This window comes from Brachyhypopomus gauderio, chromosome 12 (assembly GCF_052324685.1).
Source record: "Brachyhypopomus gauderio isolate BG-103 chromosome 12, BGAUD_0.2, whole genome shotgun sequence".
NCBI classification, from domain to species: Eukaryota; Metazoa; Chordata; class Actinopteri; order Gymnotiformes; family Hypopomidae; genus Brachyhypopomus; species Brachyhypopomus gauderio.
Window position 1 is genome coordinate 21,816,660 of NC_135222.1, and position 26,249 is coordinate 21,842,908.

Below are 26,249 nucleotides of genomic sequence, written 5' to 3' on the forward strand. Positions count from 1 at the left end.
CGGTGTGCTGGTGTCTCCAGATCTGCTTCCTCTCACGCCAAACGTGCCGACAAAGAACCAGCAGCTACACACCTGCGGAATAAAATGGAGCTTCTAAGTAAAACTTATTTGAAAGGTTTTATAGTGGTGTATTTTAAGATGCTGTTAAGCCCCTGTTTCATAGCCCCCCGCTTGTCTGACACCCTGCCGGGCCCCACTCATCGGTCCACAGCCCTTCCAATTACGTGTCCGTCCACGTTCAGCTCTTAATCCACCTGCCCTGTTGTGTAGTTGACAATCAATGTGTCCTGTTCATGCTGGTTAGTTCGTGTTGAACGTCGCAGGTTGGTTAAGTCCTGCGGACGGAAGGAGGATGTTGTCACCGGGCGCGTCACTTCTGTGGTCAGGCCATAAACGCATGCAGTCACACCGAGATCTGGGCGCGGGACCGCAGCAGTAGCTAAATCTTTGCGGCACACCTTGCCTCGCGATCTCGAATGCCTTCGTTATGATGTCACCTTAAGCTCATGTTACTGGCACAATGACATACTAGACTGTTTCCTTGTGTATCGTGTATAACTTTGTGGTGGAGATATAAGATTTAAGATATCTACAAAGCTTCATCTCCAGATATTTTGCCAGACTACAACATCAGTCAGTCTGCAGTGAACTGTGTAGAATGTGCGAAAGACACGTGATTTACACACACTAGTGCTCAGGCACTCTCTAAAACTCCCAGGGTGCCGTTCACCGCGTCGGCTGCATTTGGAGCGTGCCATTTTGACTGATGGTGGACAACGAGTGAGAAAAAATGACTTGAGCAGTCTGTGTGTCAAAGGCCAGATGGTAATCTCTCTCCGCCGTCCTGCAGGTGAGGTCGGACTGGATTCCACACAGGTTGGGCCACCCCTGCGCCACACACACACACACACACACACGTTAGGGATGTTAAAGTTTAACAACCAAGGCAAACACGTGTCTGTATATTTGTAGTTAATAGTGATTGAATTACAAAATAGTAAAAAAATATAAAAATTGTCTGGGCTGGTAAATGTTACTATTATTATTATTGAACAACAATTAATAATAATACTAACAACAACAACAAGAATAATAATGAATATATTATATCAAAATGAAACCAGAACTACTGGTTAAACTGCTGTCAGTTAGCCGCTGATTATAAACACCCCACATGCTCAAAATTTCTAGCACGTTTTCTTGTGTCACTGACTGCTGTCAAACATATAAAACCTATTAATCCTAATCTTAATAGTTCTCTTTAATATGTTCAAACTGTAGGTCGCCTCCATTGATTGATTACACAGTAATCTTAACTCTAAAAATCACATTGGCTCTACAACCTCAAAGCAGAAGAAGATGGTATGGAGAATGCAACAAAAAAGAAAGCAGTGATTTCTAAATCTGCTTTGATTGTGTCAGTATGAGCAGGGGATATTTCATGCTTTGTCTGGTCAGCTTCATTTGTAAATATTCGTCCATTCCTGCCATTCAGACTAGCAACACATCCCAAAACAGTTGGGATGGGGACAATTTAAGGTTAGGAATAAGGTCAAATGAAAGAGTGAAGTGAATGATGTAGAACAGGTTATTGTACTCTAGGAAAGATCTCGTTCTTTGGATGAGTGATTTAACAAGAAAGTTATTGAAAGTTAAAAATCACGTTTCTTTAAGAAAGATCGGAAGGGTTGGGAATATTTCACCATCTTTGGTGTGTAAAGTAATTAGTAGGTTTGGGGAATCAGGAGGAATTTCAGTATGTAAATCAAGCACCTAGGATCTCTGACCCCTCGGACAATACTGCAGCTTGAACCGGCATTCATCTGTAATCAATAGAACATCATGTGCTCAGGATTACTTTGGCAAACCTTTATCGAGCACTACAATGTATAGTTGCATCGACAAGTGGCAGTTAAAACTACTGTGCCAAAGGGAAGCCTCATGTTAACTGTGTCCAGAAAGGCCAGAAATATCTTCCCTGGGCTCCCAGGCATCACCCAGGGCTACTGCACAGTAGAAACATGTACTGTGGTCAGGCGAATCAATATATTTAAGTGTTTTTTAAGTATATATATAAAGTATTTTTAGTAAGAAATTGTGATTTCCAAAAGCCAGGGTCTGTTGTTGTGATGGGGCTGAGCCAGTGAACGGAGGGAGATGGAGGGAGAGTTTGTAGGACCTCATGCTGTCTTCAAGACCACGTCTTTTCCAAGGATGTACATGCATATTTCATTAAGACGATGCAAAACCACGTTCAGCGCGCACAACAAAGGCTGAAGACGAGGAATCGTGAGCCGGACAGGTGATGGCCAGGCTGTACGTAATCCCGCGGTGGACCCAACGGGCAACGTCTGAGACGGCCTGCCTGTTGTCCTGATCTGGCCCCAACAGGGAATGTGTATTTCTGAAGCACAAAACTGTTGCGTCCTTATTTGCAAGAAGAATTGGACAAAATTACACCTGAAATGGTTCATCATGTGGTGTCTTCAGTCTCCACATATTTTAGCTGCTGTGAAAAGGAGTGAAAATTTCAAAAAAGCCCTCTGAAATTGATCTCCCTTGTACTTGAATTACCCATATTTGTCTTCTTATATTACCTTTAGTTATAGTAACCACCCTTGAGGTAAACACAGGCAAAGAGCTTATCAGCTATTGCAACTCTTATAATGTGTATTTATACCCAGTCATTAAAATACATATTTTGCTTAAAGTTCATGGTGTGAACTGAAAGGGAAAAACAGCTGGAACCTACCTGTGAACTATCCAGGCAGGGTGTCGTTTTAAAGTTTTAATTGAAAGTTTTTAATATGCTTTGCATTCGCTGTCTGGGCACGTATGGCTCGCTTCCTGTCAGTGTCTGAAACTCATGTTGTTGTCAGTGTCTGAAACTCCTGTTGTTGTCATTGTCTGAAACTCCTGTGCACATTAGCTGATTCCACTGCAGCTGAGCTCCCAGAAAAAGTTTCTCTCATTACCCCAACGGCCGAGCGGCATCAATAATGCAAGAGGAACAAATTTCGAATTTGACACCGATTGGGTCAGTTAGAGTTTTCAAAATACATCCGTATGAATAATTGACGGTGCAAATCCAATATGGGAGCGGTGGACCGTGCTGATGGGCAAGCTGGTTTTTAATCTGCCCAGGCCGGAGTGCTCCCAGGCAAAGAAGAGCATTAGATGGCAGACATTAGCTTGCAAAACATTGCAACGTTATAGCAGATTACAGGTCTATTTGACCTGAAATGTAACACAAGAACCAGCACGCCTGCCGTTGGCCGTGTTTGTGCGTTTCAGTGTTGCATGTCTGCCTCTTTAGGTTTGGGAGGTCTCTATACGGGGCTGTCGGAGACTCCTGCAGATGGTTGGTGAGCTGACACACTGGGCCTTGCTTTGGTTATCGCACGGCTAATGCTGATTCAGCCGGACCAAAGTTCTCCGAGTGCGCTTTGTTTGCTGTTGCGGGCCTATTTCACGCACGTCATCCACCTACACGTTCCATGTGTTTAAGCTACGTGTAGACATTGCGGAGGTGGGAGCGGTTGGGCCAAGCGTGAGGGCAGGGCCGGCGGTGGTTCGGTGGACCGTGCGAATGTGCGTGCATTTGACTGAGCTGGAGGATTAAGGGTGATGGCCCACACACAGACTCTCCTCACCTTAACCTTTACCGCACTCTCGCCCCACTCCATAACACCCAAGCGGATAACAAACATCCTCAGGGCGTGCGCTGACTCACGGCCGTGTCACACCACATTCCCAACTCTGGCACACTGCCTAATCTTTTAATTGTGTCTGTGTGAATTCCTTCACCGACAGAAAAAGAAACCATTTTGGAGGGGATGTTTGTTTGATTCAGGGAGCGTAATGTAGTCGGCTCTGCCTTTAGGTTACCGCCACGTGGGAAGGAACGTGTCTCCCTCTCTGAGGGGGGGGGGGGCACTCTTGGGGGGGGGGGGCACTGTGAGGATGCACATTTTCTGGTGCTGAACTGAGTGCCATTTACAGTGCAGTTATGATGATACACAAATGCACTACGGGAGATTCGTAAACATTTCGCATGTTCTGAATTCACATTAGCACACGTTCAAAAGTAGGAACACACACAATACTGTTTCAGTCTAGTAAATACGTTCACATGTCGTGATGTGTATTTCCCGTCGTGACTTCTGCGTAAACCTTTTACACGGCTGCTACTCTAGGAGAATCGTTGGGCTCTAGTGAGCTTCCCTCCCAGGTGAGAGTGCTTGAGTAAAGCCTGAATGTGTCACTCATGTAGGGGCTTTATCAGTACACGCACACACACACACACACAGCTGTGGGATTGCACTGGGAGCCCCTCCTTCAGCAGGGAGAGCTCACAGCCTGCTGCTCCAGTCCAAACCAGTGGCTCTTCACCACAGCACCGTCATCCCACAGGGACAGGTCTGTGTACTTTGCTGCATTTTCACAATTACTCGATGGTTGATTCACGTGTGCTAGAATAGGTACCACTCGAACCGTCAGCTCCTGCAATGCTTAAAGTTAACTGTGATCCTAATACTAACTGTGATCCCAGCAGCGTAGAGGGCCCTAACTGCTGGGTGAGTGAGAGTGGAGCCTGGGGTGCGTTGGCCTCTTAATGATGTGGGCCCCCTCTCAGGGTTACGCTTGCGTCCAGAACCCACAGCAGGACTCCTGTCATCTCCGTTTAGAGAGAGAAATTAACATAAGCATGGAATGAGGCCCCATGCAAATGCCCCCCTGCCAGATCAGCACAGTTACGCAAGACTATACACACAGTGGAGCCATGTGTGCTGGCTATGCCTCACCTGCACTCGTCCTTCCTCTCTCTCTCCCTCGCTCTCTCGCTCTCTCTCTGCTTATCTCACTTTTCCCTCTCACTATAGGTCTTTCTCCATCTCTCTTCCTCTGGCTGAATCTCTGTGTCTTCCGTGTTCTCTCTGTTTTATTTTGCTTTTCCTCCTTTCCTTTTCTCTTTTTATTCTTTTCATTTCTGTTTCTCATTTGTCTGTTTTTTTTCACAATTCTTGAACATCTACCAAATCTCCCTTTTCCTGTTCTCATCTCAACCGTCTTTGTCGACATCCTCACATTTTGCTACATTTTTCTCCGTCTTACACATCTTGACAGATTCTTTTAGCCCTGCTTTCAACATTCCCACCTCTATTCTTACAGTGGTGTTTGTTCTACCTCTTTTGCCCTTAGACTCCTGTTCTTTTCAGTTGTCTTCCTGGCTGGAGGGCAATGGTGGAAGGTCTCCTACCAAATTATATTTCAGCAACAGCTGAAGCTTCTGTCTCTGTGAAAAAGAAAATGTCACATGACTTTGAGTATAGAGCATGAGTCGATTTATTTCTGTTCTATTAGTGTACAGTAATACAATTGAAACATCACAACAGTTTGGCCTTGCGGTTTACCAGTTATTTTGGACATGGCCTTTTGTATTTTAAGCCAGAGTTAACTCAGCATCTAGTCAAGTTAAGGCAATACAAACTCATAAAATGCTTAGGTCACAAGTCACAAAACCGTTAACTATTGCAATGTGAACTATTGCCGTCATTTTTGGTGAGGTGAATTTATGCCTAGCTACACTAGGAATGGAATTAAAGGGTCTCCTATGCTGACATTATATCTAATTGCATTCTTACCTGGAAAATTCCCAGACAGATGTGTACCTAGCTAGAAAAAAACAATTTTTTTAAAAGAATTTTAAGAATTTTTGAGGTGGCATGCACAGACATCAACACCCCCACCTTTGACATGTATCATCTACTGAACACTAACTCCCTTTCAAATCTTGATGCATTTCTGTTGATAAATAGTTTAACCAAGTCCAATAATGCCTCCTGGCACAATAAACATGTCCAGTGACTGACGACTGTTACTGCACTCCACACATATGCCTCCACAACCAAGCCCTGACTGTCATATTTTATAGTGAAGATTAATAGTCCCTGAATATAACTATTTTAATTTATACAATGTTCAGTGATCTGTGATTCACTTCATGCCTGAATTTAGCCAGATTGTTTTTTTTTTTCTATTAAAGCAAAATGTAACTCTGTCTTCATAATAGCAACAGCACGGTGTGTAAGAAATTGTGGAACACACTGAAACTACTGCTGTAACATGAGTACACAATTCAGTCTAAATTCCCTCTCATTTTATTAATTGCTAGTCTTCATTTACAACAAGCTACAATCAGCTACAGTCATTGTTGTCTGTTGTAGTACAGGCCAATGATCTGGACACAGATCCAAGGCTAATTGTGGAGTCAATTCCTCTGTCTAGATGTTCTCAGGGGCAGTGCACTGGCATGGACGTTCGGTCTAATCAGTTCATCAAAATTTCCAAAAAGGGTATGATCATTCTGTCTGGAATCAGGTCATTTCACTGGAACCATTACAGGCATTTATCTACACATTAAACTCTGATCGTCCTTGGCAAGGGTTTCCAGGGCCTTAGCCATTCCCTGCAAACACAGCTACCTGCAGATTACCTATAAATCTAACTGCAGATTACCTAGAGATACATCTAGTAGCAGATTACCTAGAGAAACTTTTACCTGTGGATTATAGATATGAACTCATGAACTGTGGAAGGTTGCATCATCTAACAGGTAGCTGTTAGATAACCACAGTGCATTTTTCCTGGGTGTCTGTTCCTCCGTGTTTTTCCTGACGCTCTCCGGAGTGACGCGCGTGGCCAACGCCCCCTGCATTGTTTCCAGCCCCGAAGCGTCACTGAAATCAGGCCCCGCCCCGACAACCCACACGTCAATGCGGACGCCCGTCTCTCTTTCCCATGACTCTGGGCCAAAACCTCACCTACCACGCTCAGCACTCTCGATACGCCCAGACCGGTTCTTAACGGGCAGGTTGGGTTGCAGTTAGCTCTTTGCTGTCAAAGAGGAATGCCCACTCTATCTGCCAACTCTTAAAAATAGCCCCAGATAAACACGACAGACATCACATGCAATTATCAGTGGTGACTGTATGTCAGTTATGTCACAAAGAAACATTTGATATTGATATGGTGCTTACTTCATTGATAAGTGAATTAAAGGTTAGTGGTTCAAGTTGTGTTAAAAGGTAGTGGTTCAACTTGTTGTGTAAAAATGTGTGGCAACAATGCTAAAGAACTTGAGCTCATAACTATGCTGCATAAAATACAACCTTTCAAAAATGAGATTGCAGAGCACTTTCATTTGCGTCTCAGGAAGTGACGAGTTAACTGTGTTACTGCTATTCTAAGATTGGAATTAGACAGACAACCCCCATCTACCGTTCCACCTCACTCTTCAGTAGCTTTGTAGATGAAAAATAACATGAAATGAATAATATCTAGGAAGTTGCTCAGTTCACACAAAAAGAAGTTGCAATTTCAGCAAAAATATTTTTTAAACTAAAGCACAATTTTCAGGGTACTAGGTTATGTCCTTTAATTAATCTCTGATGGATGCTCACATTCTAGATGCTGAGACCTGAAAATACCTCAGCCACAAAACAGAACCACTAGTCCTTCAGCAAAATTTTGTAATGTTTACTCTGTTAATGTTAATTGTTTATTTTATAATAAAATGTTTATTTTAAAGCTGCACATTTATTCCCAGGACCTTTGCGGGGTATTGCATAGTTTCAAAATCTCAATAGGCTATGTACTTGTGTGATTTATAAAAGCATTTTCTAACTTACATAGCCTCAGCAAATGTTACATTTAAAGAGAATGTGGAAAAGGTATGAACAAAGACATAGTCGAAGGAGAATGAGTTCTGTCATCAAGCCAGATTTAGTCTGTCTGTCTTTCGGCACTACACTGTTTATGTCTCCGCTTTCATGGACCTGAGAAGCTCCTGGTGGATTCTCTTGCGTTTCAGATCCCTTCATTCACTCGTTCTCACCGCTTCATCCAGGCCTCATCCAGGTCTCATCCAGGTCTCATCCAGGCCTCATCCAGGTCTCATCCAGGTCTCATCCAGGTCTCATCCAGGCCTCATCCAGGTCTCATCCAGGTCTCATCCAGGCCTCATCCAGGTCTCATCCAGGTCTCATCCAGGTCTCATCCAGGCCTCATCCAGGTCTCATCCAGGTCTCATCCAGGTCTCATCCAGGCCTCATCCAGGTCTCATCCAGGTCTCATCCAGGCCTCATCCAGGCCTCATCCAGGCCTCATCCAGGTCTCATCCAGGCCTCATCCAGGTCTCATCCAGGTCTCATCCAGGCCTCATCCAGGCCTCATCCAGGCCTCATCCTCTCTTACAGCCTGTGTTGTTAGGGTGGCTGACATCTGCAGCTTCATGCCGTCACCGAGAGAGGCGAAGGGTACAAAAACACACTTAGTGCACATTCCTTTCTCCAGGTAACATGAGGTGTATAGCCAAATCCCCGACACGCACACACACACACACACACACACACACACACACACACACACACACACACACACACACACACACACACACACACACACACACACACACAAAGAAAAACCCTCCACACAGGTGTGTGTGTGTATGTGTGTGTGTGGGATGAACGTGAGAAACATAACGTACACACACACACACAAACGCTGTGTCCCCGGGATTAATATTTCATCAGGAAGCTTAATAAGGATCTGAAATCCGAGGAACTGCTTGAACTTTTATACTAATTCAATAATTACAGCTGTGGCTGGAGTGGGCAACTACAGAGCAATTACGCAAGACACAGTATGAGGCAGTGAGGTTAACACCTGAGTTCAGACTCTAATTAACACATACAGGAGACTTTTGTTGGCTAGCCATCTTGTGTGTGGTTCCCAGACTAAAGTTTCAGCGTGCACAGGGCAGGGCACTCAGGGGCTGAGTAGTTAACACACTACTCAAGCTCAATTTCTCCATGTGGAACTCACCAGTTTTGCTAATCGACATTAGTCATCAAGAGATCTGTAATCTATGTAATCTGTGACCTGCCGAAGAAAGTAACCTGAACGTTCTGCCATGTGGTTAAAGTACAGGCTAGTCAAAGGGAGGTCTTGTCCAAGAACTGAACTATGGTGCCGGTTCCTCGTCTGAACGATCAGCTGCTATTCTGATAGAAATGTATCATGATTTCAAAATTTGCTTAGATTTTACCTTAAAGAACAGCCTGGATTCTAAAAAAAAAGTCAGATGAGCTCATGGTGATTGGATGAATAGTAATCACAGTGGCTACACAAACAGCAGTGATGTGTAACTTGCGGAAACCCAAACAACAGATGTAGTATGATAAGGAAAAATGTCTATTGTGTAACTGAAACCTCCATGTCTCAAGAAACTGTGACTTCAGAGTTTGGCAGGAGACCCAGGACAACACTAGGATATTTAGGGGGGAAACACTAGGATATTTGTACACTCTCTGACTCTTCGGTCATTCAGGAAGATAAATTAGTTATCAAATATCCTGCTATGGCCTATACCATGTTCTGGTCATTTTTGTGTTTTATTTCACTATGAAAGGAAAAGGGTGTGTAGGACTACCCTCGTTACTGTTGCCACCCCCCACTGGCCCTGTGAGAACAGCTCTCAACTGTCTCCATCTCTGTCTGCAGGCTGGTGTCACTCACAGGATTAAACGCTGGTGTCCAGCCGTCGTCCCTGGCTGTCCGGAGGCCCTCCCCCGTGGGTCTGCGTACAGCTGCAGAGAGGGCGGGGGGCGTGGGCTGGAAGGTAGAGGGGAGAGGGGGGCACAAGGGGCATTTTGGGAGGTGGGGTGGTAAAGGAGAGAGGCTCCATGGGATAGGAAGTAGTGAGAAGCTGAGGGCTGGGTGGGTGGGTGTGGGTAATGGTGCAGAGAGGCAGGCAAGGTGGGGCAATGAGGGGCAGTTGCACTCCAGCAGAGAGCTGTCAGACTGTGTCTGTGTGCGAGGGCGTCACGCGCCTGTCGCCAGCGAAGCTTTCGGCCTGAGCGGCGGCGTGTCACAAACCCTCAGCTTCCCCGCGGTTCACACCCCACTTCTGCACTGACAGCTGCCCAGCCCACACCCCTAACCTGCTCTCCAATCCGCCTCCCAGCCCTTAACGCCCCCCCCCCCCCACCACACCAACCCCCCCAGTCTGTCCCCAACACGCCCGCCAGTTGCCCGCCCGCTCAGCCCACTGCCCCGCCTCCGCTGCCGACCTCACGTAGCCACACATCCGCCCCTCCTGCAGGACACGCCCACCTCCAGCACCACCCCCACATCTACAGTTCAGCAGGGGTGAACCTGTTGGTTCTTGTGTACACCCAAGCAGTCTCAGGCAGGAGAAAGTCTTAGTTTAGAAAGTGTCTCGTTTAAAAGCAGTGCAGGCGGCTTGCTGCTATCAAAGGTTCAGCTATGAAAGTCTCAGTGTTGCGTGTCTCTGTGAATGCTGTACTGCGCAGTACATTAGGAGAAAAAAATATTTTCTTTACATTTTTCGGCTATAATTACTATTTTGACAGAGCTGCCTAGATTTGTGTCCATGGTGATTGGAAAAATATTCCCTGCCTGGAGGGTTTGGAGTTTAGCTTGTTTAGTTTTGGCTGCTTTCGTGCTTGGGGTCTAATGTGGAAAACAAGGCTGAACCCCACGGACGTTTGTCAGGACGGGGATGAGTATTCACAATCTCTTTGAGCTGCTTCTGCAGTCCTGTAACCGCTGCCTGTCTGTCTGCCTGTCTGTCTGCCTGTCTGTCTGTCCGTCCAGCACATCCCGACAACAGGCATCACTTCCACTCCACTGTCCTGCTGGTGTGTGAGTGGTGGAGTTGCTGGGCCTGTCAGGAAGATAACATCTGCAGCATAGTTCCGCTGGGGCCAAAGGTCAGGGCCATAATGCCATCTCATGCTGATTAGCAACAGGATAATTATAAATTGGGGGCTGTGGGAAGCTGACCAAGGACAGAGACAGCATGACCAGGGGACCCAGAGATGAGATTTAAGTTGCCAGGTCACCCTCTCCCCCTCCCCAAAATAATGTCCTAACACAATAACGAGCCATTTCAAGGGTTGATAATTTAAAACAAAAAGCAACACAAAATTAACTAAGCCAAGCCAAACCAAAACAACAATAACGCAACAAAAACAAAATGAACAAAAAAAAAAAAAAACAATGAACCAAACAAACAAACAAAAATGGAGACTCACAACAGCCCCTGTTCCACCAGAACTCTGACTCCAGTCTCCAACCAGGAGTCTATAATCTTTGTTGAGCTCAGGTGTGACTGGTTTAAGCCAGTGTTCCTCAGTGAGGGATCTCTGACAGGACTGCGCTAACATCACGCCGAGACTCAGTGTGGTCGGGAGGCCCGTCTCCCATTACCAGACTTACTCCTGCCTCCCCATTACCGAGGTTAGAGGCCACTCGTATGCTAGGGAACTTGTCGTGCTCCATTACTCACAGCAATGACAGAAAAGTGTAGGGTTCAGACCTCTCCTGACTAATCACTCTCTCACCTGCTAAACCAGTTGCTGTTGGAGATCCATTCCTCACCTCACCGCGTCCACTGTAAAACAAACGCAAGTTGTTGTACTTGTTTTTACAGTATTCACCACTTTTAAAGATTTGAATTTCCTTAACTGGGAATAATTGAACTGTCTCACATGTTTGTTATACAAAGCAGCAGCCCAGCTGATTTCTGCAGTATGTGGCAGGGAGCTTTCACGCCGACTGCCAGCATGGTCTACCACAGGTCCACATGGTCTCACACAGGTCCACATGGTCTCCCACAAGTCAACATGTCCTGCCACAGGTCCACATGTTCTCCCATAGGTCTACATGGTCTCCCACAGGTCCACATGTCCTCCCATAGGTCCACATGGTCTCCCACAGGTCCACATGTCCTCCCACAGGTCCACATGGTCTCTCACAGGTCCACATGTCCTGCCACAGGTCCACATGTCCTCCCACAGGTCCACGTGGTCTCCCACAGGTCCACATGGTCTCCCATAGGTCCAAAATTGTCTCCAACAGGTCCACATGTTCTCCCATAGGTGCACATGGTCTCCCACAGGTCCACATGGTCTCCCACAGGACCACATGTCCTCCCACAGGTCCACATGTCCTCCCACAGGACCACATGTCCTCCCACAGGTCCACATGTCCTCCCACAGGTCCACATGTTCTCCCACAGGTCCACATGGTCTCCCACACGACCACATGTCCTCCCACAGGTCCACATGGTCTCCCACAGGTCCACATGGTCTCCCACAGGACCACATGTCCTCCCACAGGTCCACATGTCCTCCCACAGGTCCACATGTTCTCCCACAAGTTCACATGTTCTTCCATAGCTTCATAAACACCAGCATCATTTTGTAACACAGGACTGAAGGCGTTAGCGTAAACTGTTTTTTTTTTCTTGTCTTATTAGATCTCAATCACAGTTGACTCTGGCTATATGTGTTAGTTGTCTTATATTTATGGTGGTATCACTGTCCTGTGTCTGGTGTATGAAGCTTCATTAGTGATACATTGCACCCATGTGTTCCCAACACTACTCATATGGTACTACAAGTATGCGGCTTCTCTTACTGCTCATATACTACCTACACTGTGAGGTTCTCAACACTACAGGCTTACTGAGAAAGCTTGGTGCACTTCTGCAGACTTGTGCTATAAACCACATTGTGTTTATACTTCAACATTACTTTTCTAGTACAAGTAAACTTTACTGTTTACGCTACTGGCGCTTGTGTTTTGCTCGTGTATTTGTGGTGGATGGTTATGTGAGTAAGCTCTACTGATTAAGGATCTTTGTATTGTGCTGATGGCTGTGGTGCGGTTGTAATGAAGATTTATATAGAACATATAAGAGTAAAAATAGCTTTTAAAGACCAATTAAGAACATTTATGTCTTGCAAAATATTATGACTATATGAACAAGGTCTTCAGTTGTTCAGGCATCTATTTAACTAAATAGAACAAAACTGACAGAAGATATCACTAGTATTAAGGAAGACAACTAGTGTCAGTCCTCTTTAGTCAGAAGTAAATCTGTTAAGCTACTCTGTGGCCGTGGTTATTTTCTGTTACTATGCCAAATAATTAGTGTTGCTCCTTTTTTGCACCACGTCAATCACTTTTAACAGCCCCATGTTGCTTCATATCTGTGTTGCCTAATGTCTGTGGAACTGCAGTCTACTGAGTGGGCTAACGTGAAAGGGTGTGAGGTTGTGTAATTTGGGGTTGTTTTTCACTGAGTAGTTCAGAGGTGTGTTTCTCAAAGTAATGGTAATCGTGAAACACCTCACCCCTCAGACTTTTCCTCTGCCCACTTTCTCAGGGACGACATATGCTGTGATTCTGTTTAGCAAAATCATTCTTTTGTGAGAAATTTTGAACGTATAAATATACATATATATTTTCTTAAGATTTCTTGATTACTTGACTCTTCTAAAATATTATACATGGACATAGTGGTGATCAGCCAGGTTTGTTGCAATGATTTGATGTGATAGCGCCAGACAGCAGGGATGTCTTGTTGACGGACGTGTAGCATCTTGCAGTGCCCGTTTGAAGCGGCACCGTGGAGCTGGGTGGCATTCTGATAGAGTGATTGTGCAGGCAAAAACATCCCGATAGCCAGCGTGGGTGCTGTTGGGGGCTGGTCTTTCGTTAAAGCCGCTCTAGCTAACTAGCCCGACCAGCTCCGCAACTACGCGCTCTGTCTAGACCTTCAGAGCAAGTTAAGCCCTCCATGAGGGTGGTGGCAGAGCCAGAGAAAAACATCCGATCGTTCACAAAAACACACACAGGCAAGAACATCAACACGGAGCAGGTGAAGATGAGGGCCAGATGGAGGTGTGTGTGTGTGTGTGTGTGTGTGTGTGAGAGAGAGAGAGAGAAAGAGAGAGAGAGAGAGAGAGGCAGATCAGATCAGGCAGAGTATAAACTTTAAATAATATAGTTTGAGTTGAAATCTGATTGCTTGTGCAAATCTCTCACTAGCTGTACGTCTGGGTTCTAGAAGCCAACAGGCAGCAGGTTGATCCAGTGCGCTGTAAGAAATGGGACAAATGCCCAGAGGTGGAAAGAGTACTGAAAAATTGTAATTGAGTAAAAGTATCATTACTTTGCCTAAAATCTACTCAGAGTAAAAGTAAAATTACCCATCTCAATTTACTCGAGTAAAAGTACAAAATTACTTAAAATGTAATTTGAGTAAAAGTTACTTAGTTACTTTCAGTTATTTAATGCATGGATGAATCATGAACCAAATTCAGCACAAATTGTTTTAATCGATTTCAAAGTGTATTTAAGTGCACATCCACACTTGCAAAAGATCAGCTGGGCTCAGGAACATACTTCCTCACAGTACAAGGACAGTCACAACCTGTACCATAAAGTGCAAACTATTTTCAGTCCTATTGTCCAACGGACAACACTATGATAAGAATAAAGACATTTAAATTACAAATTATTCAAAAAACAAAATGCACACAAAATTAAGTGCCCACAAGATGCCACAAATCAAGCTAAAATGCAACAAGATTCCACTACTCACAATAAGATGCCCACAGGATCACCACATCAAAAATTAAAAAATGCTCATAGGATCCCACAATTTAAAAATAAGTGCTCACAGGATCCAACTATTTAAAATACAGTGCCCACCAGATCCCACTATTCACAATAAAATGCCCACAGGTTGCCACAGCTCAAAATAAAATATAAAATGACCACAGGATCCCACATCTCAAAATAAAACAAAATACGCACAGGATTCCACTATTTAAAACACTCACAGGATCCAACTATTCAAAATACAGTGCCCACAGGATTCCACTTTTCACAATAAAATGTCCACAGGATCCCACAGAACCTGATAGATAGAAGATTTAAAGATAGAACAATCTCATCCTTTTGGAAAAAAAGTGCACCAGATTACAACCTGATTATGAGACAATGGAAAGGGCGCGCGCAAGGCAAGGCCATGCAATTGGCCTTCAGTTCTGGGACTCAGAAGTTTACATTTCTGCCCGCATTTAATTTTTCACCATCAATATTTTTTTACTCAGTAATGTGAGGGCATTCAAAAGTAGTGAAGTAAAACTACTTGGGTCAAAATGTACTCAAGTAAAAGTAAAAATTACATATTTCAAAAACTACTCAGAACATTACAAATTACTCATAAAAAGTACTCAATTACAGTAATGTGAGTAAATGTAATTAGTTACTTTCCACTCCTGCAAACGCCACCATTTGAGATGTCATGCAGCACAGCAGATCTGAAACCAAACAGTCACTCAGACATCAAAGTGCAGAATGCCAGTTTTAATTTAATTACATTTATATTAGATAACCCCCTCATTAGGTAAACCCCTCAAAACCCCGCTCTCATGATTACACGACTAGGTTTATTTTTACAGCCCAGACAGGGACGGACCATCTTATGCTAACACAGTTGTGACTGTTGACAGACTGACAGAGAGGCAGCACCTCTGTTTCTCACATAGATTTTTAATTTGGCCTTTAGCTAATGTTATGGCCCGTAGAAGAATAAAGTACAAAAATAAGCAGCTTCTCCTAGACATTAATTTCTTTATTGAATAATCAAACATTTAAAACATTTAATTCAGAATAAAAAGATGAACATAGGTGGGAGAGAATGGTAAATACAACCAATACTACCTGTGTGTGTATTGCTAAGGTAAGTGGAAAATGTAGCCTGTGTCGCTAAGTGAAGTCATGTGAAGGTAAAAGCTGGGTGTTTGGTCTTCCTCTCTGTCCTCAGTGATTTGTCCATTAGGAGGAATTTGCTGTTGACTCTAGGGCTTGTTATCACAGCCTAGCTCTGTTTGATGGTGATTTTTCTCCTGATTGTGCAGAGGTAGTATTTCTCCTGCTTTTAAACTGTTTGTCAGCCCCACATCACTGCAGAGCCTTCGATTATTGCAGGCCTTTTGATGTTGCTTCTCCTCCATTTGCATTAAAATATATTTTACTCTGTGTGTGTGTGTGTGTGTGTGTGTGTGTGTGTGTGTGTGTGTGTGTGTGTGTGTGTGTCAGTGTCACTTTGAGTACTTTTTTTTTTCAAAATAAAGGTTACTGAAGAGTAACCTCTAACTTTGAGAATGATTTAATATGCAAGACCCTCAAATTTCTCCCTCGTTTCCTACACATGGCCTTTAAACATACCCATCTCCAACAAGGAAGTGGGAGCTTTGACTGTGTAATTATAGCAAGCTTCATTTTACAGGCTTGTAATATAGCAGTTATTATTTGAAGATGATATCCTTCGATAAATAAACCTCTCTAAATTTAAAGTTTGTGAATCATTAAATGCTTATAAATATTCCTCTGAAATCCCTTTAGAGTAATCCAGACCATAGCCAATGAAAAGGTTCATTATACAATGAACAGCTTTAGACTCTTTAGGGTTTTTTAACTTGCACTGTAATTTATGGGTGTGTATCTCTGCGGTTGCGAGTATATGTGTGTTTGTGCTTTCGTGTGTGTTGCACTGCGGGTGGGGGTGTAATGTGTGTTATTTATGCTAATTTGCATGCCAGTTTATATTGCAGCAAAAGTGACATCATTAAGAGAGCTGTAATCCTGTGGGGGGGATTCTAACCCCATCGTAGTTCATTAAGTGTCTAAATTTGTGAAATGAACTGGATGATCAGTCTGAGGAAGGATGAAGTGATTTCAAAGCACTTAAATAAAAAATCTAACTCAAAATGAAGCCGGACAGAAAATTCAGTTAAGAGAGATATAATTCCTTTAGGTTTCCTCAGAGATCCCACTCAGCTGACATTCATCAGTTAGAATACAAGAACTGGGTTGCCTTTTAGTCTGTCTCATTGTGTGTGTGTGTGTGTGTGTGTGTGTGTGTGTGTGTGTGTGTGTGTGTGTGTGTGTGTGTGGAGGTCTGGGCCCAGGCCTTGTTTGAGGAAAGATTATCTTGACAAATTGGATAAACATCTTCTGCGTGACAGGCCGCTGATGGAGGGAGGTCCGTGTGCGTGCACACCTGGTGATGGTTTGCTCAGCGAGAGCAAGGTGTGCAGCTCCAACCCTCCTGCCCTCCCTGGCCCTGCTGATTGTTTGTTTCAGACAGGTAACAACAGGCACGAGGGCCCTGGAGCTTTCCAAAACACAGCACGCTGGGCTTCAGATGGCCCTGTCAGCTTTCCGCTGCAGCGTCTGAGAGAGAGAGAGAGAGAGAGAGAGAGAGAGAGAGAGAGAGAGAGAGAGAGAGAGAGAGAGAGAGAGAGAGAGAGAGAGAGAGAGAGAGAGAGAGAGAGTGAGAGAGGGGACGGGAGAGTCTCGGATGCCCACTAGACTGCAACCAGCAGAGAAAAAGAGCTTGAGAAAAAGAAAGAAAGAAAAAGAAAGAAAGTAGGAGGAGACAGACAGAAAAAAGTGGGGTGAGGGGGCAGGTGTAACCTGGCAGGTGAGCGATTTGCCCTTTTTTCCCCTCACCCTGCCCGTAACCCGCAACCCCACCCAACTGGCCTCCACCCATCCCCCCTCCCTCGCATGTCCCTCCTCTACCTGGCTCGCTTCCACGGCCATCCGTCAGTGCTGGTAAACAGGCTGAGGGTGAAACACTATCGCAGGATTGACTGTGTTGAAAATCAGCCACTCAGTGAGTCCCGTCTGGGGCTGTTTTCCAGAACAGAACACCGTTTCAGAGCTGACCCCCCACTCCCTGACCCCCCACTGCCCCTCGCCCCGGCCCACAGAAGAACAAAAGAGAAAGATCTCAGGAAAGAAGATAAAAACGAAATGGAGAAACTGGTGGTTTTACATTTACATTTTCCTGCATTTCCTAAAGAACCTTACATAAGGGTGTACCTGTGGAGTTATAGGACAGGGTGTACCTGTGGAGTTATAGGACATTTGGTGACCCAGGAAACTTTTTTTTCTGTATTTGGGGCTTTGACAGTACAGTTCAATAGTACTGTCAGAGAGACATGATTTGCATTTTCCTGTACAAAAGATGCAAAAAGAGAAAAAACAGTTATCAAAAAGTGTGTAAGAAGAGGCCCTCTAATACTGGTCTCAGGTCAGTACGGTGGTGTTTTCTCAGGTGAAGGAGGTGGGTCTCTGAGCAGTACCTAGAGCTTAAATAGAGGGCAGTATCGTATCCTGACATGGTAGGTAATGAGACAGGTGTAATGGCCTTTATATTCTGGCCTGAGGGAACAGTCTGTCTGTGATTGATCATGTCCAGAGAAGAAGGACCTCACACCTCAGATCACCTTTCTCATTCAGAAATTTGGGAACAAGATTTTGTTACCTGCTCTCTCTCACTCTGTCGCCCTCTCACTCTCTCTCCCTCTCTCTCTCTCTCTCACACTCACTCTGCCTCCCTCTCACTCTCACACTCTCTCACTCTGCCGCCCTCTCTCTCTCTCTCTCTCTCTCTCACACACACACACACACACACACACACACACACTCACTCTGCCTCCCTCTCACTCTCACACTCTCTCTCTCTCACTCTGCCGCCCTCTCTCTCTCTCTCTCTCTCACACACACACACTCACTCTGCCTCCCTCTCACTCTCACACTCTCTCTCTCTCACTCTGACTCCCTCTTACTCTCACTCTCTCCCTCTTGCTTTCTCTCACTTTCTCTTTCCCTCTTTCTCTCCCATTTCAGTGTCTCTGTTTTTATTTAGTATTTTGAAAAGAAAACTTTTAGTACAACACTTTAACGCAGCAATCACTGGGACGTATTTGAGCCCTGTGGTATCACAGAGGGGTTGATTTATCCAGTACCCCTCGCTGTCTCCGTGCTGCTTTGTACAGAGAACTCAATAATTTTTTTGTCATTTCACTCAGGAATTAGTGTCTTGGTATCACACACTTTTGCTTGTAATGTTGCTGCAGGGGTTAATTTGGTCATACTAAATAGATTTAGAGGAAAGTGACCTTAATTAGTTACATGACCTATTTTGACATGTGCACATCTGCTACACAAGAACTGCTTTTCAGCTTTGAACCAGTCCCTGTGACCTGTTTCCAGTGTCAGGCTAAATGTCAGGGTTCTGCTTATGGAACTGAGATTGTTTTTTAAACTTTTCAGATTTGACCTACGGAAGTCTGCACTACTATTGCTCCGGCTACACCCCTCACTCCAGATGTGCTGGCACAGCTGGGCCATGCAGCTGTGGTTAGCGCAGGCATTGTGATGAAGACAGCTTCTGCTACTCATCGCAGCAGCACGAGTGACCCCAGCCAGTGACTGTGTCTGTGTTTCATAATGTGGTCCCATTATAGGCCACAGTCCATTTATCCACTTTTAAAAGACAAGATTTTTATGTACTTGTATATATAAGTACGTAACTTATAACACTGCACTATTACTTAGGTAATAGATGTAGAGATAATAAAATTGCAGTAAATTACACAGGGTACAAGTTTCCAGAGAGACAGGGCATTTCAGACTGAGCTCCTTCATCAGATGTGCAAGCAAAGCTTCTGATTTAATAGGAATATATATATATATATATATATATATATATATATATATATATATATATATATATATATATATACACATTATATGAGGGAATATAAAGCTGATTAATTTGCAGATTACAGATTATTGTAATTAAATTACAGTCCAGAACTGGTTTTAAAGATTCTGGCTCATACACCTTTTGGCAGTGTTTTCATTAGATATTTTTATTATATCTTACCAAGGCCAATCCTGCCATATTTGTAAACAAGTCATGTATTGCTGTAAGCACGTGTGTGTGTAACACCAGTGAGACAGTAAACCCTTCATTATACCATGCTGGCACAATGACCACGAGGTTTAAGTGAATTTAACTTGTGCCTGACTCTGTGCATCTCTCAGCTAATCATCGTGAGCAGAGTCAAGTGTGTCAGGGAGGCTCAGGCCAACACTGTGTAGCCTGGGGCCACCGAGGCAGGACACACGTCTCTGTCTCTATGCAGCTCACCATGCAACAGCAGTAGGACAGACGTGAAAAGGCGTCTTCGTAGCGTCACGTCCTGGCCTGCTGCCGTGTTCCTCGTCATCTAGATGTGTCACGACACAGAAGAGGACTCCTCTAAGCAAGCGCTCAGAGCACGGATTGGGGCAGTTACTGCCTGTATACGCATCTGTCCTGTACATACTGGAACCACAGCAGAATGGACAATTCCAGCAAATCAAGTGAAATTCTTCTTCTGTGTGCCTGTGGTTCCCAGATCCCCGGCATACAGCATTCATGCAGCGTTGATATGGACACCATCGCTACCCCACCCAACGCGCTCTGTCTGTGCTTCTCTAAAAATAGCCCATGAGCAAACAGCTTCCCTTTTTTTCCCCTGCATGGGAGAATGTGTGAAAGGATCCACTAATCAAGCAACAAAAGAGGCTGGAAAAGAAGTGGCACGGAGACCCAAGGCTTGGCCCACAAAAGACCCTTGTGTGGCACCCTTGCCTTCCCTTCCTGCCTGCTAATGGCTGCCGTTCCTGCCTGCCATAGCGGCCACACTGCATCGGGAGCCCGAGGATGTGCCCTTTGAAAGGGGAAGGCGGGGATGGCGCCCCCACCCCTCACATCCCTCCCCCTCATGGGTAATCTCACGAGAACAACGCAGCCTTGCGGAGGATCATGCAATTCGGTGAAGAACTGCCTTGTGTGTGCTGCAAGGTTCTAGTCTAGGTCCAGACGCGAGTAATGTTTCACCACAGCCTCTTATAGCCACTAATGTGCGGATGAAGGGAAGCGATGTGTTTAGACTCAGAACTTCATTAGTTTCAAGATATATTTTTATATGTATGAAATGACAGGAGCTTCCTAAAGTTTAACATACAGTAAAAATTGAAACCTCTACTCATTAAACCAGCATATAATGGATGACAATTTGACCACCTAGCCATAGCATTACATTTAATTCTATGCTTGGCTTCGGTACCCCTTAGAATACAAAGGAAGTATTCTAATTTAAAGAGTACAGTACTAACACAAAATAAAGTTTTCTAGAGATATGAAGGCTCTAAAACACAGAGAGCCCCTCATCCAACATCCAGTCTCTCTTATTTAATAGTTATTCCAAGAATATTAATCCAACGCTCTTAAGAATGAACTGCTCAATTCCATCGCAGATGGATGTGTGGTGAGGAGGGTGAGCACCCGGTGGCCGGTTGCCAGGTGCCCATTCATCCCTTCTTCTCTGTGAAGCTCTGGTCCAGCCACACCACACCGTCAGCTTTCACCACACTGCAGCTGCAGCTACGCACTTCTATCATTTACAAAGAGGCCCGCGGCTCCAACTGGGAAATCAGTACAAAACGTGAGGTTTAGTCTATACCCGCACACACACACACACACACACGTACACACACACACACTCACACTCACACACGCACACACACGTACACACACACTCACACTCACACACACACATACACACACACACGCACACGTACACACACACACACTCACACACAAACACGCACGCACGTACACACACACACACACACACACACACATACACACACGTACACACACACACACACACACACGTACACACACACACACACACACACACACCCGCACACACACACACACGCACGTACACACACACACACACACACCCGCACACACACACACACGCACGTACACACACACACACACACACACACACACCCGCACACACACACACACACACACACACACACACACACACACGTACACACACGTACACACAATTTTTAATAACTTAATTCACGTTTTACAACCTTTCAGTAAATACAACAGTAAACCTTTCATCTAATCAGCCTACCTGAGATGTCCTACTTCCTAAATTAATAATAATTGTGAAATAAAAGGGTGTTTTTAAGTTTCCTTTTCTTTTTTCCTTTGTTTTCTTATTCTTCGATTCTGACTTTTTCAACAAACACACCAGTTGTTTTGCCGATCAGATCTGTGTTCTGTTCCCCCATGTGACTCTTAAGAGCAGACATTTGCTTTATATCACACTTGCACAGTAAGCACAAATGTGGTGCTCATGGTTGTACACAAAGCCCCAGCATGGAGGGGTTTGTGCCTGTTTGGTTGTTTTTGTTTAGTTTTTTGGCTCATTTCAGATTGCTGGTTTACAGCAGCCGGCTGCACCAGAATCCCCACCATTCAGCTCTCTCCCGTGGCCCGCCAGGAGGCACATAGTACTCCACACTCTAGATACCATCAGTGCCTTACCAAGTTTCCTCGAGACCGGAGCAGGCTGGTGTGTTAGCATTGCCTCTAGGCAGAATGACAGGCAAACCCCAACTACCTTCCTGACTCCACAACTCTGGGTTTCTTCCTGTTACGTGTTCATTGGTAGGGTAACACTAACTGATGTTTTGGCAATAGAAAAACTGATTTAAACTTGTGAAAATAATTTCAGGTCACAATACCACACAGGCCTTCTAAAATAGTCCTAAACTGCAGATAACTACTGCTGATAACCAGTGTTGCGAATAACGCCGTTAAAAATAACGGCGTTAGGTAACGGCGTCATTTTGTCAGTAACGGAATAATATAATTAATTACTTTTCCTGTCGTTACAACGCCGTTGACGTTACTGGTCATTAAAAGCGGTGCGTTACTATATATCGATATACTATATCGATAATTATAGACCCATTTCAAACACATCATTTATATCTAAGATCATAGAAAAAGCTGTTGCCCAGCAATTATGCCTATATCTGCATAGGAATAACACATTTGAAAAGTTCCAATCTGGTTTTAGGCCCCATCACAGTACTGAAACAGCATTAGTTAAAGTAACAAATGATCTCCTCCTTGCATCAGATCAAGGCTATGTATCACTGTTAGTGCTTCTTGATCTTGGTGCAGCTTTCGACACAATTGATCATAGGATCTTGCTAGAAAGGTTAGAACGCTGGGTTGGAGTCTCAGGCACAGCCCTTTCATGGTTTCAGTCTTACTTAACAAATCGCTATCAGTTTGTAGAGCTCAATAATATTTCATCCAAACGTACAATGGTTAAATATGGGGTCCCGCAAGGCTCCATCTTAGGACCACTATTATTTACATTATATATGCTACCATTGGGCACAGTTATAAACAAACATGGTGTCAATTTTCACTGCTATGCGGATGACACTCAACTTTACATATCAGCCAAATCCGATGACAAACTCAGTTTAGGAAAAATTGAGGCCTGTGTAAGAGATATTAAATGCTGGATGTCTCTAAACTTCCTACAATTAAATGAGGACAAAACTGAAGTTCTCCTTGTGAGCCCTAAGGCCGCAAGACAGAAAATTCCAAATTTAATGCTTAATCTTGCAGACTATCCCATTACACCTGGCACAGTAGCCAAAAACCTAGGCGTCATACTCGACTCCGACCTATCATTTGATAAATATATAGATAATACTACTAGGATAGCTTTTCTACATCTCCGCAACATTTCCAAATTAAGAAATGCATTATCACAGGATGATGCAGAAAAATTGGTGCACACCTTTGTTAGCTCTAGACTAGACTACTGCAATTCACTACTGTCAGGATGTTCAAATAGGAATCTAAATAAACTTCAAGTAGTTCAAAATGCCGCAGCTAGAGTTCTGACCAGAACTAGAAAATTTCAGCATATTAGACCAGTCCTATCAGCCCTGCATTGGCTCCCAGTTAAATTTCGTATTGATTTTAAAATTCTATTATTAGCATATAAAGTACTACACGGGCTTGCTCCTGAATACCTCCAGGAACTTATTTCCTACTATGAACCCCCACGTCAACTAAGATCACAGGGTGCTGGTCTGTTATTAGTTCCACAAATTAACAAGGTAACAGCAGGGGGAAGAGCCTTTTCTTATAAGGCCCCCCAGCTTTGGAATAATCTTCCTAATTGTGTCCGGGACTCTGACACAGTCACAATCTTTAAATCTAGGTTGAAAACCCACTTATTTAGTCTAGCGTTTGATAATTAATATCCCCCTTAGATAAAGGTACAGATCCAGGGGTTCATGGACGAAGGGTTTTATGGTAGACTGGGGTGCTGGTGCTGTCATCCTGTCACTGCTCGTGGTCACTCAAGTTTGTTGACAGTGCAGTGGATGGATGCCATTGTCTCAGAATGCCCCCAAGCCTATGTTACCTTCTGGTTCTGCCTTTTTTTTTTTTTTTTTTAGCTAGGCTGTAATAATTTAACTTAGTGCCGGAGTTGCTGCCACACTCCAGAAATGTTTATAATTTTACCTGTCCTGTATATGTCCTCATACAGAGCTAATTTTCCCTGTTTCATTTCTCCACATGGCTGCCCGCCTGCTTGAGGAATAATGAGATGAGGAGAGACAAGCGATCCATCCTGGCCGGCCACCTCCTGCCTAACCGGATGCTTACATCATGATGGACATTATTACATCTTTTTCGGTCTAAATGGACATTATTGCATCTTTTACATTCTGTCTACATTCTGTCTATATTGTTGTTGTTGTCATGGTGACCGGTGTCGGCCAGAGGAGGATGGGCTCCCCCCCTGAGTCTTGGTTCCTCTCAAGGTTTCTTCCTCATGCAAAAAACTAGGGAGTTTTTCCTTGCCACTGTCGCCTTTGGCTTGCTCACTGGGGGCTAGGACTCGGCACTTGTAAAGCTGCTTTGTGACAACAACTGTTGTAAAAAGCACTATATAAATAAAATTTGATTGATTGATTGATACTAATGCGAGCGGACTGCTGCCCAGGCTAGTGAGGAGTAACAGATCCTGATTGGTCAGTTCTCGTGTAACACCCGTTTAACTTAACAAGTCAGTAAGCGATTGGCTAAGGCAGCGTGACGATAGCCAATCAGAGCCAGTGTTTTTACACGCGCGCCGAAGCACGCGAGTGACACGACACAAACGAAGAAGAGGCCGGAAGAGCGTCAGGTGCAAGCCGAAGAAAATTTAGCATTTTCAAGGCGATATAAACATTATTTAAGAAAATACTTGAAGTTCCTGAATGTCTACCAGACTGGGTATTTGATTTATTTAATTAAGAATAGAGGTTTAATTGTTAAGTTTACTTCTGTTGTAAACAAACCAGTTGTCTCAGGTGGAGAGAATTTAATTTAATTTCATAGATGTAAATGCACTTTATATAGTGTAACTGTTTACTTTTGCTTTTTTTTTTTTTTTACAAAGATTTGGGATTTTAAAGGATTTTATCCTGCACTGGTCTGTGGATGTGCAATAAATATCAAAAGTTAAACAACTTTCTTGTGACGGGCAGGGTGAGCGAAAATAAATGGAAGCGATCACGCCAAGTCTCAGGGAAATAGGATGGTTTAATATGTAAAGTGCGCAAACCAAAACCCGTGAACTGATCCGAATTAAGGATATAATAACCAGCAGTCAACTGGTACACAGACAAGACATATATAGACAAACAAACGACCCTCAGGTGAGACGGATCGCGGGCTCCGCCCACCTGAGGGACGAACACAACGCCACACCCACAGGACAAGCTGCTGCTGTAGACGGGGGCGACCAGTAGGGGGCCGCCGTACCGTGACAGATCCCCCCTCCAAGCCGCACTCCCCTCCACCGGCTGTGCGGCCTACAGCAGCAGCACACAAAACAAAGGGGCGGGCAGGCAGGGACAAGAGACACACCCCCTGTAGTCCCGGAGCTGAAACACAAAACACAAACAGGTTAGCTCGCCTACCTGGGCGGGACCCTGGACCGACTGGGCCGTCAACAAGACAAAACCACGCCCCGGTCGGTCACAGGGCCCTCACGCCCTAACCGGCCTTAAGCCGCATAGCCCCACAGGTGCGAGGACGGCGGGCCACGGCTCCGTGTCCGTCCGGGGTGTATGTGTGCAGGTTACCTCCCTGGGGCGTGGCCAAGTCATCTCCTGGACCTACCTCCTCCCGGAGCTGGCCCCTGCCTTCTGCTAGGGGCCACCCCAGCCTCCTGGGGAGTCAGCCCCAGCCGGGGCCTGACTTTACGAGGTGGACTCCTCCACCAAACCCAGGAGCGCCAGAGACCGAGGCCCAGAGCGCCCTTATCGCGGGCTGGGGAACAGCCCCCAAGGGCCTCCTGGTCACCCCGAGCAGGAGGGAGGGTCTCCATCTTCAGCAGGAGCTCTTCGGACCAGAGCCCTATCGTCCCCAAACATCCGGGGGCCCCAGCCCTCTAGGGAGGGGCTCTTTCCGACCGGGCTCCGGTCACCCCACGACATAAGGGGGCTCCTGCCAGTTGGAGACCCCCACAAGGTCCAGGACTGCCACGATCCACCGCCAGGGAGAAGCACCTGCACATAAAACACAAAATGCACACACACCAACACAAAACACATACGCGCAC

The 26,249-nt window shown here is 44.9% G+C and overlaps 1 long non-coding RNA gene across 2 annotated transcripts; it reads left to right on the forward strand.

The window, feature by feature from the left end:
- Window positions 1-579: 579 nt before the first annotated feature.
- On the forward strand, window positions 580-24,613 carry LOC143528219 (uncharacterized). 2 transcript variants are annotated; one of them, XR_013134400.1, is made up of 2 exons: window positions 580-876; window positions 21,049-24,613. It is a non-coding gene; the product is annotated as an uncharacterized LOC143528219 (long non-coding RNA). The 2 variants fall into 2 exon arrangements; XR_013134399.1 differs by lacking the exon at window positions 580-876 and adding an exon at window positions 19,590-20,564.
- The last annotated feature ends 1,636 nt before the right edge of the window (window positions 24,614-26,249 follow it).